Genomic DNA, 19,313 nt, shown 5'->3' with positions numbered 1-19,313 from the left:
GCATTTGGTAGATTCCATCATAACGGTTTGCAGCAATGGCATAAAATATCTAGTACATTTTCAATTCCTAAAAACATATAAAAAGTATTATAATAAAAGAACTAATAAATATAAAATATTACTAACACATAGTTGAAATATTAATAGCACATGAATGGACTGTAAAAGCATTAAAATCAGTGATAAGAAATAAAAGGACAAGTAGATGCTATTACTAACACTCATAAAAATAAGTGATGCATTGATAAGGGGGGCCGGTAATCTCATTGTTGATAGGATAATGTTAGTGAATTTCATAAAATGCCTTCCTGAACAGCCAAGTTTTAATTTCTTTTTTTTAAAGTTTTTTTTATGTTCTTTTTTCTATCTGAAAGTTGCCTTGCTGCTTCAGCAGCCTCCCCTCCCCCAACAACACTTTTCAGTGCTACCTAAAAAAAGAGATTTCTCCCTCACAATGTCAGGAAAGAAGAAGGTCCCACTAAATGTGGGGCCTGATGAGATTCATCCCAGGATACTGAGGGAGCTAAGAGATGTGCTGGCGGATCCGCTGCGTGACCTGTTCAATAGATCCCTAGAAACGGGAGTGGTGCCGAGTGATTGGAGAAGAGTGGTGGTGGTCCCGCTTCATAAGAGTGGGAGCAGAGAGGAGGCTGGAAACTACAGGCCGGTTAGCCTCACCTCGGTGGTAGAAAAAGTAATGGAGTCGCTGCTGGAAAAAAAGAATAGTGAACTATCTACAGTCAGAAGAATTGCTGGACCAGAGGCAGCATGGATTCACCAGGGGGAAGGTCCTATCAGACAAATCTGATTGACTTTTTTGATTGGGTAACTAGGGAATTTGAGGATGAGCGCTCGATGTCATCTACTTGGATTTCAGCAAAGCTTTTGATACAGTCCCGCACAGAAGGCTTGTGAATAAAATGAGAAGCTTAGGAGTGAGTGCCAAGGTGGTGGCCTGGATTGCAAACTGGTTGATGGACAGAATGTGTGATGGTAAATGGAACTTACTCTGAAGAGAGAGCGGTGTTAAGCGGAGTGCCGCAAGGATCGGTGTTGGGACCGGTCCTGTTCAATATCTTTGTGAGCGACATTGCGGACGGGATAGAAGGTAAGGTTTGTCTTTTTGCGGATGACACTAAGATCTGCAACAGAGTGGAAATGCTGGAAGGAGTGGAGAGAATGAGACAGGATTTAAGGAAGCTGGAAGAGTGGTCGAAGATATGGCAGCTGAGATTCAATGCCAAGAAGTGCAGAGTCATGCATATGAGGTGTGGAAATCCGAAAGAACTGTATTTGATGGGGGTGAAGGGCTGATGTGCATGGAGCAGGAGAGAGTTCTTGGGTTGATAGTGTCTAAGGATCTGAAGTCGGCGAAACAATGTGTCAAGGCGATAGCTAAAGCCAGAAGAATGCTGGGCTGCATAGAGAGAGGAATATCTAGTAAGAGAAAGGAAGTGATGATCCCCTTGTACAGGGCCTTGAGTACTGTGTTCAGTTCTGGAGACTGTATCTCCAAAGGAACAGAGACAGGATGGAGAAGGTCCAGAGAAGGGCGACCAAAAAGGTGGATGGTCTTCATAAAATGACTTATGAGGAGAGATTGAAGCACCTAAATATGTATACTCTGGAGGAGAGGAGGAGCAGGGGTGATATGACACAGACTTTCAGATACTTGAAAGGTTTTAATGATCCATGGTCAACAACAAACCTTTTCCGTTAGAAAAAAATCAGTAAAACTAGGGGTCACGATTTGAAACTCCAGGTAGGAAGACTCAGAACCAATGTCAGGAAGTATTTCTTCACTGAGAGGGTGGTGGATGCCTGGAATGCCCTTCCGGAGGAAGTGATGAAGACTAAAACTGTGAAGGATTTCAAAGGGGCATGGGATAAACACTGTGGATCCATAAAGGCTAGAGGATGGGAATGAAGAGAAGAGCCATGGGGTGGATTACTGGGGTGGAGGCTACTACCTGGTGATTACTACCCTTACTCAATAAGCCTTCGCACGGTTAATGCAACTCCAACATTGCTCTCTGCTTCAAAGGTAAGGGGAAATGTGGAAAAGAGGATTTGCATTCAGATAACAACCAACAACTGAACTTCACAATCTGGGTAAACAAATAAGCCTGGGGGTAGCTTGCTTATTATAGCAGTTACTACCCTAAACCAGTTAAGCCTGATACATCACTTTGAATGCATATACAGCGTTGCTCTGCTTCAATGGCAGGGAGAAATGTGGAAAAGAGGATTTGCATTCAGACAACATCCAACAAGGCATTGATCTGTGCAGTCTGGGTAAACAAGCATTAGGGTAACTTGCTTGATGCGGCGGTTACTACCTTTAACCATTAAGCCTTATGCTCACCTTTGATGCAACTCCAACATTACTCTACATCAATGACAGGAGATGGCAGGAAATTTGAATCCTACAGTTACAAACAAGGGCCCTGAACTTGGTGGTTGATGAAACAGATAAGTATGGGAAAATAGTGTGGGAGCTTGCTGGGCAGACTAGATTGGCCGATTGGTCTTTTCCTGCCGTCATTTCATTTCTAGGTAAGTGGTTTTAAGGACTATATTTACAGCAGAAAAATGTCCATTATGGATGGACATGAGCTTTGTTACATTTGCCTGTGTCCTAACCACAACCAGGCTAATTGTTATAAATGTGGACAGATGTCCCCACTTGCACAGAAAGCAAGGGCCTATAAAATGGAGGAGCTTGGAGAAGAGACAGCTGAGGGGGGGGGGGGGGAGGATGGATATCATGGAGGTGTTTAAAATTATGAGAGGTCTAGAATGGGTAGATGTGAATCGGTTATTTACTCTTTCAGATAATAGAAAGACTAGGGGGCACTCCATGAAGTTAGCATGTGACACATTTAAACCTAATCGTAGAAAATTCTTTTTCACTCAATGCACAATTAAACTCTGGAATTTGTTGCCAGAGGATGTAGTTAGTGCAGTTAGTATAGCTGTGTTTAAAAAAGGATTGGATAAGTTCTTGGAGGAGAAGTCCATTACCTGCTATTAATTAAATTGACTTAGAAAATAGCTACTGCTATTACTAGCAACAGTAACATGGAATACACTTAGTTTTTGGGTATTTGCCAGGTTCTTATGACCTGGATTGGCCACTGTTGGAAACAGGATGCTGGGCTTGATGGACCCTTGGTTTGACCCAGTATGGCATGTTCTTATGTTCTTAACTGTGAAAGATTCAAAGAAGCCATAGTCAATCCTCTTCCCAAAGCAGTTTTATCTGCCTCACTAAGAAAGGAGTTAAGCAGGAGCTCCTCCAAAATATCTTCCACGTTAGCAGAACAGGCCAAATCCTTGGGGTTGAGTAGTCACAGCTAACATGCATCCAAAAAAGGTACAAGTCTGGACAGATAAGTTGGTCTATGAGTTCAAGCAATTTGCTGAAATGAAAAATAAGTTCAGACTCATGATAAGCTGGCGCTATGTAGTAGAGAGATAAACAGTAAAAGTCTTTTTGCCAAGTATAGTAGATTTACAACTTAAATATTATTTTTAATGATTGATTAAACACTGATATATTTTTAAAGAGTGTGGCACGCTGAAAAAAGAAAAAAATAGTTTCCTAGCGTGTAGCCAGATGGACTCAGAACAAGTGGGTATAGTGTGCTCGTGCTAGCAGTTGGAGACGGATCTGACGTCAGCACGGGTACATATACCCCCACAGGAAGTGAAGCACTTCAGTAATTTCCGTCTCCAAAGCAGATTCAAGAAATAACACATAATAGGTAGAGGAGGTTGGTTAATGATTATAATAACATAGCACATTACAATGGAGTAATGGCATAATATCTGTGTATAAAAGCTCCCTACTCCATCTTTAAAAATTTGTTTTCACGAAAAAGTGTTGAATTTTGCATTATGGATAATATCCATTAGAATCATTTTTGATTAGAAGAATTGACACATTAGTGTGGTATTGGATTGTAACAAAATTGAAGACATTCAAGGGAATACAAATAAGAATGGAGGGGATATAGTTGGGAAAATACATGGTGGAGATTCCCTCCTAGAATTATAGTGTGTGTGTGTGGTTCATAGGTGTCCACAGAGCAGTTGAAGCACTGCATCAAAAAAAGAATAGACATTCAAGTGTATCAGCATTGTCAACTCACTGAGCTGCTTTAGCAACATTGGCACATAAGACTCAGGCACTGTCGATTTATAGGTCATCTATGTAACGTATGTCAGTGCCCTTACAATCCGAAGCATTGACACATCGAGCTACAACTCTCCTTATTAAACTGAACATGGGTTACACGAGTCGATTTACAGGATCAGAGGGAGGCATGATACCTCTTCCTCCACTATTCACCAGAATGGGTTTACCAAGAAAATTGCTAGGCCAAGGACTGCATCTAGAGACAGCAGATCCCATTTTTTCTCTAGTGCCTCTGATTTCCAACTGACCTTCATCTCACATTTTATAGATGCTGGAAGATATTCTGGTCTTAATTTCAGATGAGGATGTTCCACATCCTATGCCAGGTCAGAGGACATGTCAGCCACTTGACCAAGTAGAGAAGTTAATGAAGAATTTCTTTACCTTTTTGGTAGCTAAGGAAAAAAGGATATCATCCGACCTCTCCGTACCAGGATTTCAACTTTACTTCCACAAGAGGGCATCCCACTGTCTCCAGTTTACACTTATATGCCATCAGAATCCCCGCAAAGGAAGTTCTAGCTTGTGATCTCTCACAGTGGACTCTAGCCACTCAATGGAGTTGCACCAGAGGTAACCAAGGACCCAGCTTCAGTCACCATCTTCATCATGGGAATCCTTGTTTAGCATTCCCTTTCCTCTGAGCTCAGAAGGAGGGTTCAACAGGAATACCATCTGACCCCACTCTAGAACTTCTGGAACACTAGCCTCCTCTGAAAAGACCATTCCTATTCACATTTTTGGACATATTGGGAAAAGCCCTTGTAATAAATGTGCTTAAGGACAAAGACCCTCACACAAATGTTATGAGTTTTCTTCAAATTTTGGAAACACCAGCAACTCTTCTGATGTATCAAATCCTACAAGAATTACAAATGAGAATATGGGAAAATCCTGTTAGAGAGAGGGGCTTTACATGGAACCATAGAACAGATGGAACAATATAACCGGATGTCAATTTAACATAGTAATAAATAAATATAATATATACAGTTTAACTATTTAACGTAGAAATAATGACATGTTAAAGCTACAATATAAATACAATAAAAATATGATGTACTATTGGACTCAAAGATTGTTGAACAGTTGCAGAGTCCTGATAGTAGGACTTGGTGAAGTGTCCATGATTTGGGGATACCTTATATTTAGGATGTCCTCCCGTCTGAGTAGCATTGAGAGTCTGGGAAGGCTTGTTGGAAAAGCCAGGTCTTCAGTCTTTTTTTGAACTCTTGATGACTGGGTTCTAGTCTTAGATCTGGGGGGAGCGCGTTCCACTGGTGGGGGCCAGCTGAAGATAGTGCTCGTTTGCTCAATGCTGATTTTACTTGTGGGACATGCAGTGTTCCTTTGTATGCGCTTCTAATTGGTCTGGAAGATGTATGCGGTTGAAGTTGAGAGCTTAGCATGATAGGAGCCAGTTTGTATGTCGCTTTGTGGACGATTGTGAGTACCTTATAAAAAGATATTGTGGAAAAAGAAAAGAGAAGGCAACCAAAATGATATAGGGGATAGAATTATTCTTCTATGAGGAAAGGCTAAAGAGATTAATTGCCCGTAATGATGGTAGTGATTAAACCATTTGCCTTTACTTCCTCTACTAAATTACACAAAACAAAATCTGGAAATTTTTCTTATTTAAATAGGTTAGGGCTCTTCAGCTTGGAGAAGAGACAGCTGAGGGGAGATATGGCAGAAGTCTATAAAATAATGAGTGGAGTGGAACAGGTAAATACGAATTGGTTGTACAAAGACTAGGTGATACATTTAAGACCCTAGGACAGAGAGATCCCAAATTATCCTTGTCAACTGATAAGCAGGTTGTTAATACAAACAAAAAACATACTTTGAAATGTCTGTATACAAATGCTAGAAGTCTAAAAAATAAAATGGGAGCGTAAAGGGCGGATTTTAAAAGCCCTACGCAAGCAAATTCCGGCATTTATGTGCATGGCTGGGCCTTGTGCGTGCTGGGCAAATGTTTGAAGAGGCCCAGCCACGCACATAAACACCGGTACGTGAATAAGTGCTGGGCCTCTTTGAAAGGGCCAGTTGAGGGGGGGCAGGGGCAGGCCAGGACTTTGCCATTCATTGCTGTCCTGAAAACTCGGCTGCCAGTGTGTGCAACTTTCTTCAGGTCGGGCCCTGAAGTAAGTAGGAAAACAAACAAACTAAAAAAGAATAGGTAGGGTTTAGGGGGGTGGGGAGGAGAGGGGAAGGATGTGTAGGTAGCACCTTAATTGGAGCAGACTAGGAGGGAACTAGATAAGGCTGGAATGCGTCGCCACACGTAAATTGCAGAAGTATCCCCCCTTACATGCGTCACCCGCACATACGCGTGTGGATTATAAAATCGGTGTGCATGTGCGCGGAGCCCATGGATTTTCTACCATGCGTGCGCTGGTGCGCATGTTAGAAAATTGGCACGTACATGTGTGCATACTGTGAAGTGCGCGCACATGGACACACACGCACAGTGGAAAATCTACCTCTTTGATTGTAATACTCTGGATGAAGAGGTAAATATAATTTGCAGAGACCTAGTAGAAGGAGGATAATCAATGGGACACTGTTATACTAGGGTTCAAATTGTATTGAAATGATAGGATGGATCAAATAGGTGGAAGAGTGGCACTATATGTTAAAGAGAGCACTGAGCTAAATAAACATTCTGCAGGAAACAAAATGCAATGTTGAATTTTTATGAATAGAAATTCCAGGTGAAAAGGGGAATAAAATACTGGGGGTGTATTAATATTCATCTGGACAGAATGAACTAATAGACAATGAAATGCTAAAAAAAAATTAGAGAAGCTAACAAATCAGCAGCATAGTAATAATGGGTGATTTCAATTACCCCAGTATTGACTAGGTGAATGTTACATCAGGCATTCTAGAAAGGTAACTTTCCTAGATGAAATAAATGACTTCTTCCTGGAGCAGCTGGTACAAGAACCAACAACAGGAGAAACTTTTTTAGATCTAGTCCTTAGTGGAACACAGGATTTGGTGTGAGAAGTAACAGTGTTGGAGCCACTTGGCAATATTTATTTATTTATTTATTTAACAGCTTTTAATATACCGGTGTTCGTGCAAGCACATCACGCCGGTTTACAATAAACTTGAGAAAGGAGGAAATTACAAAAAACAGGGAGTGGGGGAGTGGAGCAGGAGCGAAAAGAGGGGGGGGAAGAGGGGGGAGAGAGGTAAAGGAGGAAAGACAGCAGCTGAGAAAGGTACAAGGAACATATCAGTATTTACAGGATAGGTTGCTTAATGAGGTTAGAACAAGGTTGATTTTTTTACAGCGGTTAATGAGGAATAAATAGATTATATAATGATATATATTAAAGCTTAATTACAGCAGTTATGGTGGATTATATAGATAACTTATTAAACAATTAAACACATATATATAAAGTATTAGCTTATTTACAGCAGTTACAGCAGGTAATAACGGAGTCTTGATTTCGACATATAGGTTGTAAGTTTTAACTGGGTTACAGTGGAGCACGGTGGGAGGGTGGCGGGGGTATAGGGAAAGGGTAAGGGGAGGGAGGGTGGGGGTATGGGTGGGTTGACGGGTGAGGCTCGGGTGGATTCAGGGTGGTGAGGCAGGGGAGAGACAGGGGGGAGCGATTGGGGGGGTTTCAGGGGGGTAGACTATAAGGGGCCGGGGCAGATTTAGGGGGGTGGACTACGAGGGGCTGGAGCAGTGGTAAGCCTGTCGGAAGAGCCAGGTCTTAATGCCTTTTTTGAAGATGGTTAGGGAGGGTTCAAGACGGAGGTATGTGGGGAGGGAATTCCAGAGGGCGGGGCCTGCGATGGTAAAGGCTCTTTCTCTGGTGGTGGATAGGCGGGCAGTTTTGAGGGGGGGAGTGTGGAGGGTGCCTGTGGAGGTGGATCTAGTCTGGCGGGTGGAGAGGTGGAAGTGGGGCATTTCTTTAAGCCAGGGGGAGTTGTTATTGTAGAGGGTGTTGTGAAGAATAGTAAGGGTTTTGTATTGGGAGCGGAACTGGATGGGCAGCCAATGTAGGTCTACTAAGATGGGTGTGATATGCTCTCTTTTACGTGTGTTAGTAAGGATACGAGCCATGGCGTTTTGAAGAGTTTGTAGGGGTTTGATGGTGGAGAAAGGGAGGCCTAGTAGGAGGGCATTGCAGTAGTCCACTTTGGAGAAAATAGTGGACTGTAGGACTAATCTGAAGTCTTGAGTATGGAGTAAGGGCTTGAGTTTTTTGAGGATCTGGAGTTTGTAGAAACCTGCTTTGAGGAGGGACTTGATGTGTGGTTTGAAATTCAGGTGTTGGTCAAGGGTGACTCCCAGGTCTCTTACGGAGGGGGGTAGTGTGGGGGAGATGTAGGGGGGCGGTGGTGTGGTGGAGGTATCTTGTTCAGGTTGCTTGGATATAAAGAGTAGTTCGGTTTTGGTTGCATTGAGAGCAAGGTGTAGGTCGGTTAGTAGGGCGTTGATGGAGACTAGGCAAGATTCCCAGAAAAGGATGGTTTCATTGAGGGTTTTTTGAATGGGTATGAGAATTTGTACGTCATCGGCGTATAGGAAGAAGTCCAGGCCTAGGTTTGAGAGTAAGTTGCAGAGGGGGAGGAGGTATATATTGAAGAGGGTGGAGGAAAGGGATGATCCTTGGGGAACGCCTTGTCTGAGGGGAATGTGGCATGATTCAAAGTTATCAAGTTTTATGAGGTATTCTCTGTTAGTAAGGTAAGAGGTGAGCCAGTCTAGCGCTGTGTCGGTGACTCCTATCTCTGTCAAGCGTGTGATAAGGATCTGATGATTGACAGTGTCGAAGGCTGCCGAGATATCTAGAAGGGCCAGTAGGTAAGATTTTCCTTGGTCTAGTCCGATGAGCATGGTGTCAGTGATGGCTAAGAGGAGATTCTCGGTACTTCGGCCTTTCCGAAAACCAAATTGTGAGGGGTGCAGGAGGTTGTGGTCCTCGAGGTAGTCGGTGAGCTGGGTGTTGACTACTTTCTCGAGGACTTTCGCGAGGAAGGGTAGATTGGATATGGGCCGATAGCTTGCTGGGTCAGAGGGGTCAAGGGAGGGTTTTTTTAGGAGGGGTTTCACAACGGCGAGTTTGAGGGGGTCTGGGACTTTGCCGAAGGTAAGGGAGCAGTTAATGAAGTTAGCTAGGGGTTTGGCGATGGTGGTGGGTATGGAGAGGAGGGTTTTGGAGGGGATTGCGTCTAGGAGGTGTGTGGCCGGTTTCATTTTTTTGAGGATGGTCTCAATTTCTAGCGTGGAGGTGGGGTCGAAGGCTTTGATGCAGGAGCTATCGTTTTTAGGGGGGGGGGATGTGGTCATGGGGTTATGGGGGAAACGTTGGAGGATGTTCGAGATTTTGTGCTGGAAATAATTCGCAAGATCCTCGCATTTTTTCTTGGAGTTTTCTTCAGATGTGGCAGGGTGGGGGGTCTTGGTGAGGTTATTGACGTAGGAAAAGAGGGCATTGGCATTGAATTGTAGGTCGTGAATTTTTTTGGCGTGAAAGTCCCTTTTGGCGATGATGGTGGCTTGTCGGTAGTTGTGCAGTGAGAGTTTATACACTGCTTTGTGTTGGGTGGAGGGAAGGCGGCGCCATAACATTATTAAATTTGACTTAATAACTGGAGAGTTCACACTAAAGAAATCACTGCAACAACAGTTAACTTTCAAAAAGGTGACTATGATAAAATGAGGAAAATTGTTAGGAAAAAACTGAAAGGAGCAACTGCAAATGTTAACAGTTTAGCTCAGGCATGGATGTTGTTTAAAAATACCATCTTGGAAGCCCAGACCAGATGTATTCCACACATTAGAAAAGGTGGAAGGAAGGGTAAACAACTTCCGACATGGTTAAAAGACGAGGTGTGACAGGCTATAATATCTAAAATATCTTTCAAGAAACGGAAAAAGGATCTGAATAAAGAAAACATTAAATTGTATAAGCACTGGCAAGTCAGATGCAAAGCACTGATAAGGAAGGCAAAGAGAGAATTTGAAAAGTAGCTTGCCGTGATAGCAAAAACTCAAAATAAAGGTTAAAAAGCCTGTGAAGGACTCAGGTGATTCATTAGATAATCAAGGTGTAAAAGAGGCACTTAGGGATGACCAAGTCATAGCAAAGAGACTAAATGGATCCAATACTTCAGTATTCACTGAGGAAGATGTACAAGATATACCCATGTCAGAAATTATATTCAAAGGTGATGATTCAGAGGAACTGAAACAAATCTTAGCGAACCTGGAAGATGTATTAGACAAAACTGACAAACTAAAGAGTAGCAAATCATCAGGACTACATGGCATACATCCCAGAGTGCTGAAAGAACTGAGAAATGAAATTGCAGACCTGCTATTGGAAATTTGTAAATTATCACTAGCATTGTCTATGGTACCTGAAGACTGGAAGCTTGCCAATGTAATGCTAATTTTTAAAAAGGGATCAAGGGGTGTTCCAGGAATCTACAGACCAGTGTGTCTGATGACTGTGCTAGGCAAAATAGTAAAAACTATCATAAAGAGCAAAATTCCTGAACATATAGATAGGCATAGTTTAATGGGACAAAACCAACATGGATTTAGCTAAGGGAAGTCTTGCCACACAAATGTTGGAGCTTGTGTCAGCCTCTGGCTCGGGATGCTCAAGGCTTGGCACTCCTGTTGCGCTGACGATGGAACGGAGCACAGCCTAGGGCTCTCCAGGATGGAACAAGGAGAATGTGTGCCCTTGCGGTGAAGACAGTCCAAGTCTTGAATCCTCTGCCGACCTGCATGCCCATGAGACCACCAATGCAATGGTGGTCTCTGAATGGTCCTCCGACCATTCCAAGCCCTTTTGGACCTGCCACAGGGTATAGCAGAGGCTGCAGGCCGGACAGAGATCATGGTGGAAGAAGGTCGTAAGCATTGGAGCTTGGAGTGAAGACTGGAACCTGGAGTGAAGATTGGAACTTGGAGAGAAGACTCTGATGTGGAGCTTAGGATGAAGACAGGAAACAGAGGGATGAGCAAGACCCTCAGGCGCCCTACACAGCATGTGGGGCTGGTCGCAGACCACACTGTCCCCTTTGCGCCCTACACAGCCGATGGCTGGTTGTGGACCACAAGGAGATCGGGACAGGGTCAGGCAGTCTCACAGCGCAGATTAGTGGAAACCCATTGGATCCTCCAGAGTCGGAACTTGGGAACTAGATAAAACCTTGGAGCTTGGAAACTCAGAATAAAAGCAGGGATTCTCCGGAGGCACATGTCCTACCAGACCTGGAGCATCAGGGCTAGAAACATGACATCAGGCCATCAAGGAACATCAGGAAGACTACAGAGGTACAAAGATACAGGATACACAGAAGTCCAAGGATGAAATCAGGATGCCAGGAAGGAGCTGGAAACAAGGAGTCCTTGGGAGAAGTAGCCCAGGAGGACTAGCTCCTTGCCGAAGCAAGGACTGACTGACAGAGAAGCCCTTTTATAGGGCAGGAAGCAGGCAACTCCCTGGAAAGAGTTCAGATGGGCCACACCTGGCTGGCCCTTTAAATGAAGGATGAAGCCGCGGGCCTGCCTCTTAGGAAGGAAGGGGTGGGACCTTGGACAGCGGCCATGCCGCCGCTGCACGCTGAGCCAGAGAGGAGACGGAGCAGGCCTCAGGGCAGGCCCCAATGAGGAGCAGCGGCATCCAAGTCACAAGCAGGTTCCCGGAGCGGCTCTTTTGCCGCAGGAAACATTGCGGATGCGGCCTCCATGCCACTGGACTAGATGGCAGTGTTGGCAGCTGCCAGGCCGCGAAAGAAGGCCTGGCATGGCTCCTGTCGTGCCGCAAGGTCCCAGCATCGGTGGCTCCTGCCATGGGTAGGAAAGGCAGGCTGCGGGACGGCAGCAATAACAATGGTCCCGCCGGAGAGATAAGAGGCGGCTCATGGCTCCAGCTATGGGCCACATCGCAACAACAAATTTGCTATATTTTTGAGGCCGTAAATAAACGTGGATAAAAGTGAGCCAGTTGATATAGTGTATCTGGATTTCTAGAAAGCATTTGACAAAGTCTCTCTTGAGAGACTTGTTAGGAAATTATTTATTTATTTGTTTATTTATTTATTTATTTAAAGTTTTTTGTATACCGACATTCGTTAAGAAAACATCACATCTGTTTCCATGGAACAAAAAATTAGCCAACAGGGCTTTACAATGAAACTGATAATAGAACTAGGAGGTGGGTCTGGGAGGGGGGGGGGGGCGATGGGGAGGGGGTCAGTGAAACCAGGGATTTTTACAGTACAATCATTAATTGCAATACATAGTTAAATACAAAAGTATAGATTATATATATAAATAATGCTGGGGGGGGGGGGGGGTGATATGAGAGGAATAGTTTAAGGGTAATAGACCTTAAATTAATTAAAAAGTCATGGGATGGGGCAGTGTCCTATTGTGGATTGCCAACTGGTTAAAAGATAGAAAACAGAAAGTAGGGCTAAATGTAAATTTTCCCAATGGAGAAAGGTAAAGTGGAGTGCCCCAGGAACCTGTTCTGGGACCACTGCTTTTTAATATATTTATAAACGCCCTGGAAATGGGAACAACAAGTAAGGTGACCAAATTTTCCGATGACACAAAATTATTCAAAGTTGTTAAATCACAAGAGGATTGTGAGAAATTGCAAGAGGACACTGCAAAACTGGGAGAATGGGCATGCAAATGGCAAGTGAAATTTAATGTGGACAAGTGCAAAGTGATGCACTTAGGGAAGTGTAACTCAAATTAAGGCTACATAATACAAGGTTCCAAATTAGGAGTCACCACTCAGGGAAAGGATCTAGGTGTCCTCATTGAAAATACATCAAAACCTTCTGTTCAGTGTGCAGCAGCAGCCAAGAAAGCAAATAGAATGCTAGGAATTATTAGGAAAGGAATGGAGAATAAGACAGAGAATATCATAAGACCTCTGTATCGCAACATGGTGAGACCTCATCTTGAACATTGTGGATAGTTCTGCTTACTACATCTCAAAAAGATATAGCAGAATTAGAAAAAGTATAAAAAAGGGCGGCCAAAATGATAAAGGGCATGGAACAATTCCCCTATGAGGAAAGGTGAAAGAGGTTAGGACTCTTCAGCTTGGAGAAAAGTAGTCCAAGTGCCTGTAACTAAAAATTCACCTGAGCTATAAAAAAAGTCTAACTTATCCCTATCAATTAAAAAGCAGAATGAAAATACAAACAAAAAACAAACTTTGAAATGTTTGTATGCTAATGCCAGAAGTCTAAGAAGTAAGATGGGAGAATTAGAATGTATAGCAGTCAATGATGACATAGACTTAATTGGCATCTCAGAGACATGGTGGAAAGAGGATAACCAATGGGACAGTGCTATACCGGGATACAAATTATATCGCAATGACAGAGAGGAGCACTCGGGAGGAGGTGTGGCGCTTTATGTCCGGGATGGAATAGAGTCCAACAGGATAAACATCCTGCATGAGACTAAATACAAAATTGAATCTTTATGGGTAGATATCCCTTGTGTCGGGGAAGACTATAGTGATAGGGGTATACTACCGTCCACCTGATCAGGATGGTGAGACGGACAGTGAAATGCTAAGAGAAATTAGGGAAGCTAACCAAATTGGTAGTGCAGTAATAATGGGAGACTTCAATTACCCCAATATTGACTGGGTAAATGTATCATCGGGTCACGCTAGAGAGATAACGTTCCTGGATGGAATAAATGATAGCTTTATGGAGCAATTGGTTCAGGAACCGACGAGAGAGGGAGCAATTTTAGATCTAATTCTCAGTGGAGCACAGGACTTGGTGAGAGAGGTAACGGTGGTGGGACCGCTTGGCAATAGGGATCATAATATGATCAAATTTGATTTAATTTATTAAATTTATTAAATAATTTATTTATTTAATCAGCTTTATATACCAACTTTTAAATTAATTTCATGTCATTTCAATGACTGGAAGAGGAACAGTGTGCAATTCCAAGGCTCTGGTGCTAAACTTTCAAAAGGGAAACTTTGATAAAATGAGAAAAATTGTTAGAAAAAACCTGAAAGGAGCAGCTACAAAAGTAAAAAATGTCCAAGAGGCGTGGTCATTGTTAAAAAATACCATTCTAGAAGCACAGTCCAGATGTATTCCACACATTAAGAAAGGTGGAAAGAAGGCAAAACGATTACTGGCATGGTTAAAAGGAGAGGTGAAAGAAGCTATTTTAGCCAAAAGATCTTCTTTCAAAAATTGGAAGAAGGATCCAACAGAAGAAAATAGTATAAAGCATAAACGTTGGCAAGTTAAATGTAAGACATTGATAAGACAGGCTAAGAGAGAATTTGAAAAGAAGTTGGCTGTAGAGTCAAAAACTCACAGTAAAAACGTTTTAAAATATATCTTAAGCAGAAAGCCTGTGAGGGAGTCAGTTGGACCGTTAGATGATCGAGGGGTTAAAGGGGCACTTAGAGAAGATAAGGCCATCGTGGAAAGATTAAATGATTTCTTGGCTTCGGTGTTTGCTGAAGAGGATGTTGGGGAGGTACCCGTAATAGAGAAGGTTTTCATGGATGGACTGAATCAAATCACGGTGAACCTAGAAGATGTAGTAGGCCTGGTTGACAAACTGAAGAGTAGTAAATCACCTGGACCAGATGGTATACACCCCAGAGTCCTGAAGGAACTAAAAAATGAAATTTCAGACCTATTAGTAAAAATTTGTAACTTATCATTAAAATCATCCATTGTACCTGAAGACTGGAGGATAGCTAATGTAACCCCAATATTTAAAAAGGGCTCCAGGGGTGATCCGGGAAACTACAGACCGGTTAGCCTGACTTCAGTGCCAGGAAAAATAGTGGAAAGTGTTCTAAACATCAAATCACAGAACATATAGAAAGACATGGTTTAATGGAACAAAGTCAGCATGGCTTTACCCAGGGCAAGTCTTGCCTCACAAATCTCCTTCACTATTTTGAAGGAGTTAATAAACATGTGGATAAAGGTGAACCGGTAGATATATTATACTTGGATTTTCAGAAGGCGTTTGACAAAGTTCCTCATGAGAGGCTTCTAGGAAAAGTAAAAAGTCATGGGATAGGTGGCGATGTCCTTTCGTGGATTACAAACTGGCTAAAAGACAGGAAACAGAGAGTAGGATTAAATGGACAATTTTCTCAGTGGAAGGGAGTGGACAGTGGAGTGCCTCAGGGATCTGTATTGGGACCCTTACTTTTCAATATATTTATAAATGATCTGGAAAGAAATACGACGAGTGAGATAATCAAATTTGCAGACGACACAAACTTGTTCAGAGTAGTTAAATCACAAGCAGATTGTGATAAATTGCAGGAAGACCTTGTGAGACTGGAAAATTGGGCATCCAAATGGCAGATGTCATTTAATGTGGATAAGTGCAAGGTGATGCATATAGGGAAAAATAACCCATGCTATAATTACACAATGTTGGGTTCCATATTAGGTGCTACAACCCAAGAAAGAGATCTAGGTGTCATAGTGGATAACACATTGAAATCGTCGGTTCAGTGTGCTGCGGCAGTCAAAAAAGCAAACAGAATGTTGGGAATTATTAGAAAGGGAATGGTGAATAAAATGGAAAATGTCATAATGCCTCTGTATCGCTCCATGTGAGACCGCACCTTGAATACTGTGTACAATTCTGGTCGCCGCATCTCAAAAAAGATATAATTGCGATGGAAGGTACAGAGAAGGGCTACCAAAATGAAAAGGGGAATGGAACAACTCCCCTATGAGGAAAGACTAAAGAGGTTAGGACTTTTCAGCTTGGAGAAGAGACGACTGAGGGGGGATATGATAGAGGTGTTTAAAATCATGAGAGGTCTAGAACGGGTAGATGTGAATCGGTTATTTACTCTTTCAGATAGTAGAAAGACTAGGGGGCACTCCATGAAGTTAGCATGGGGCACATTTAAAACTAATCGGAGAAAGTTCTTTTTTACTCAATGCACAATTAAACTCTGGAATTTGTTGCCCGAGGATGTGGTTAGTGTAGTTAGTATAGCTGTGTTTAAAAAAGGATTGGATAAGTTCTTGGAGGAGAAGCCCATTACCTGCTATTAAGTTCACTTAGAGAATAGCCACTGCCATTAGCAATGATAACATGGAATAGACTATGGGGCGGATTTTCAGCGCCCTGCTCGCCTAAATCCGCCCAAAACCGGGCGGATTTAGGCGAGCAGGGCCCTGCGCGCCGGTAAGCCTATTTTACATAGGCCTACCGGCGCGCGCAGACCCCGGGACTCGCGTACGTCCCGGGGTTTTCGGAGGGGGGCGTGTCGGGGGGGCGGGCCCGGTCGACGCGGCATTTCGGGGGCATGTCGGCCGCGTTTTGGGGGCGGGTACGGGGCGTGGCTACGGCCCGGGGGCGTGGCCGCGCCCTCCGTACCCGCCCCCAGGTCGCGGCCCGGCGCGCAGCAGGCCCGCTGGCGCGCGGGGATTTACGTCTCCCTCCGGGAGGCGTAAATCCCCCGACAACGGTAAGGGGGGGGTGTAGACAGGGCCGGGTGGGTGGGTTAGGTAGGGGAAGGGAGGGTAAGGTGAGGGGAGGGCAAAGGAAAGTTCCCTCCGAGGCCGCTCCGATTTCGGAGCGGCCTTGGAGGGAACGGGGGGAGGCAGCGCGGCTCGGCGCGCGCAGGCTATACAAAATCGATAGCCTTGCGCGCGCCGATCCAGGATTTTAGTGGATACGCGCGGCTCCGCGCGTATCTACTAAAATCCAGCGTACTTTTGCTTGAGTCTGATGCGCAAGCAAAAGTAGGCTGTTCGCGCGCCTCTTAAAATCTACCCCTTAGTTTTTGGGTACTTGCCAGGTTCTTATGGCCTGGATTGGCCACTGTTGGAAACAGGATGCTGGGCTTGATGGACCCTTCGTCTGACCCAGTATGGCATGTTCTTATGACAGCTTAGGGGAGATTTGATAGAGGTCTACAGAATAATGAGTGGAATGTAACGAGTAAATGTTAATTAGGGATGTGCAATCATTTTTTGACGATTAGGAAATTCGTACGATATTTCATAAATTGTCATGGATTGGGAAACCGATAAAACGATTGCATTTTCCACGATTTTTTGTAAAAAAAAAAAAATCATTTTTCGGCTTAGTGCGCGCTAACTGCCGTCAGTGCGCGCTAACTCCCATTAGTGCTCACTAACAAAAAACAATTAGTTTTTGTTATTTTTGTTACTTGTTATTTTTGTTAGTGCACGCTAACAGGAGGTAGCGTGCACTAAGCCGAAAAACGATTTTTCACAAAAAAAAAAAAAATGCTGATCCGTGGGAATACAAAATTTTCCCGCGGCCACTCGAACCCGAAAGCAGAAACGATCGGGCACCCGATGCATATCTCCAATGTTAATCAGTTGTTTACCCTTTTGAAAGTACAAAGACCAGGGACACACAATGAAATTAGTAGGCAATACATTTAAAATTAATAGAAAATATTTTTTTACTCCACACATAATTAAGCTCTGGAATTCATTGCCAGAGGATATGGTGAAAGCTAAAGTGTAGCAGCATTTAAAAAAGGTTTGGACAAGTTCTTGGAGGAAATGTCTATTAACCATTATTAAGGTAGAGTTGCAGAAATCCACTTCTTCTTCTTGGGATAAGCAGTTTGGAATCTATCTATCTACCCCTTGGGATTCTGCCAGGTACTTGTGACCTGGATTGGCCACTGTTGGAAACAGGATACAGGGCTTGATAGATCTTTGATCTGACCTAGTAGGACAAGTCTTATGTTCTTAGGAGAAATGTTTTCTGTTATGGCCACAGGTGGCGGCAAGCCACGACCGGGGCCGGCCACTCACCAGGGCGGCAGATCGCTCCGCTTGCGGTAACTGCGTGGCTTCGGCGAATTGTTCCGCGGCGGTCCTAGCTGCCTCACCAACATGGCCGCGGCGTCAGCTGTCTCCTGTTCACGTCTGGCTCCTCCCCCAGCTGGTTTCTCCTAGAGCGGCATGCGCGCGGCAGAAGATATTCTTAAAGGAGCCACTACAGGAAATAGAGTGGCTCCTTCCTGCATGCTCCAGCTGTGTGAGAGTATTTAAGGCAAGGTCTGCACCTCAGACCTTGCCTTGGCTTCTTGGCTCTTGGTTGTTCCTGCGCTTGGTTCCTGTGCCTGATCCTCCGTATTTGATTCCTGACTGGCTGAGGTGTATTCTCTGGCTCTCGACCCCTGGACCGGCTGAGGTGTGTTCTCTGGCTCTCGACCCCTGGACTGGCTGAGGTGTGTTCTCTGGCTCTCGATCCCTGGACTGGCTGAGGAGTTCCTGAGACTCTGTTTGTTTGGACTACTCTTATCTCGAATCCCACGACCTGCTGGAGGTGCCAGCTCTGCTGTATCTTCCACGACTCTTTGGAGACGTCTACCTCGAATCTCACGACCTGCTGGAGGCGCCAGCTCAGCTCTACTTTCCACGACCCGTTGGCGACGTCTTCCTCTGATCCTACGACCTGCTGGAGGTGCCAGCTATCTGGACCACATGACCTGCAGGAGGTGCCTGCATCCAGATCTTCAGATCTCCCATCTTGTAAGAAACCTAGACTTGGCCTCGCCTTCCAGCGACTGGACGTACGTTCTTCGCTGGACCAAGGGTTCACATACCGAAAAAGAACATTTTCTTACTCAAAACATAATTAATCTCTGGAATTTGTTGCTCGAGGATGTGGTAAAAGCTGTTATTGTAGCTCAGTTTAAAAATGGTTTGGATAAGTTCCTGGAAGAAAAGTCCATTATTAAGGTGGACTTAGGAAAATCCACTGCTTATCCCTGAGATAAGTAGCATTGAATCTATCAACCTTTTGGGATCTGGCTAGGTTCTTGTGACTTGGATTGGCCACTGCTGGAAACTGGTCTTGAAGGAATTTTGGTCTGATCCAGTATGACAAATCTTATGTTCTTAATTCTTTACCATATCTGATAATTTTCTAAATACTTTAAGCTGCCTTTAAATAAGTATGACAGCAGGTTAAAAAGAAATACAAGGCTTATCTAATCTGTTTTTTTCCCTATCAACTGCAGTAAAGAAGACCCTCTCAGTCTCCAGCCTTATGAGTACTTCCTCATTTCTAAAGATCCTC

Source organism: Rhinatrema bivittatum, chromosome 3 (genome assembly GCF_901001135.1).
Source record: "Rhinatrema bivittatum chromosome 3, aRhiBiv1.1, whole genome shotgun sequence".
NCBI lineage: Eukaryota > Metazoa > Chordata > Amphibia > Gymnophiona > Rhinatrematidae > Rhinatrema > Rhinatrema bivittatum.
The sequence above is the reverse complement of the archived record's forward strand: the minus strand, read 5'-3'. Positions refer to the sequence as shown.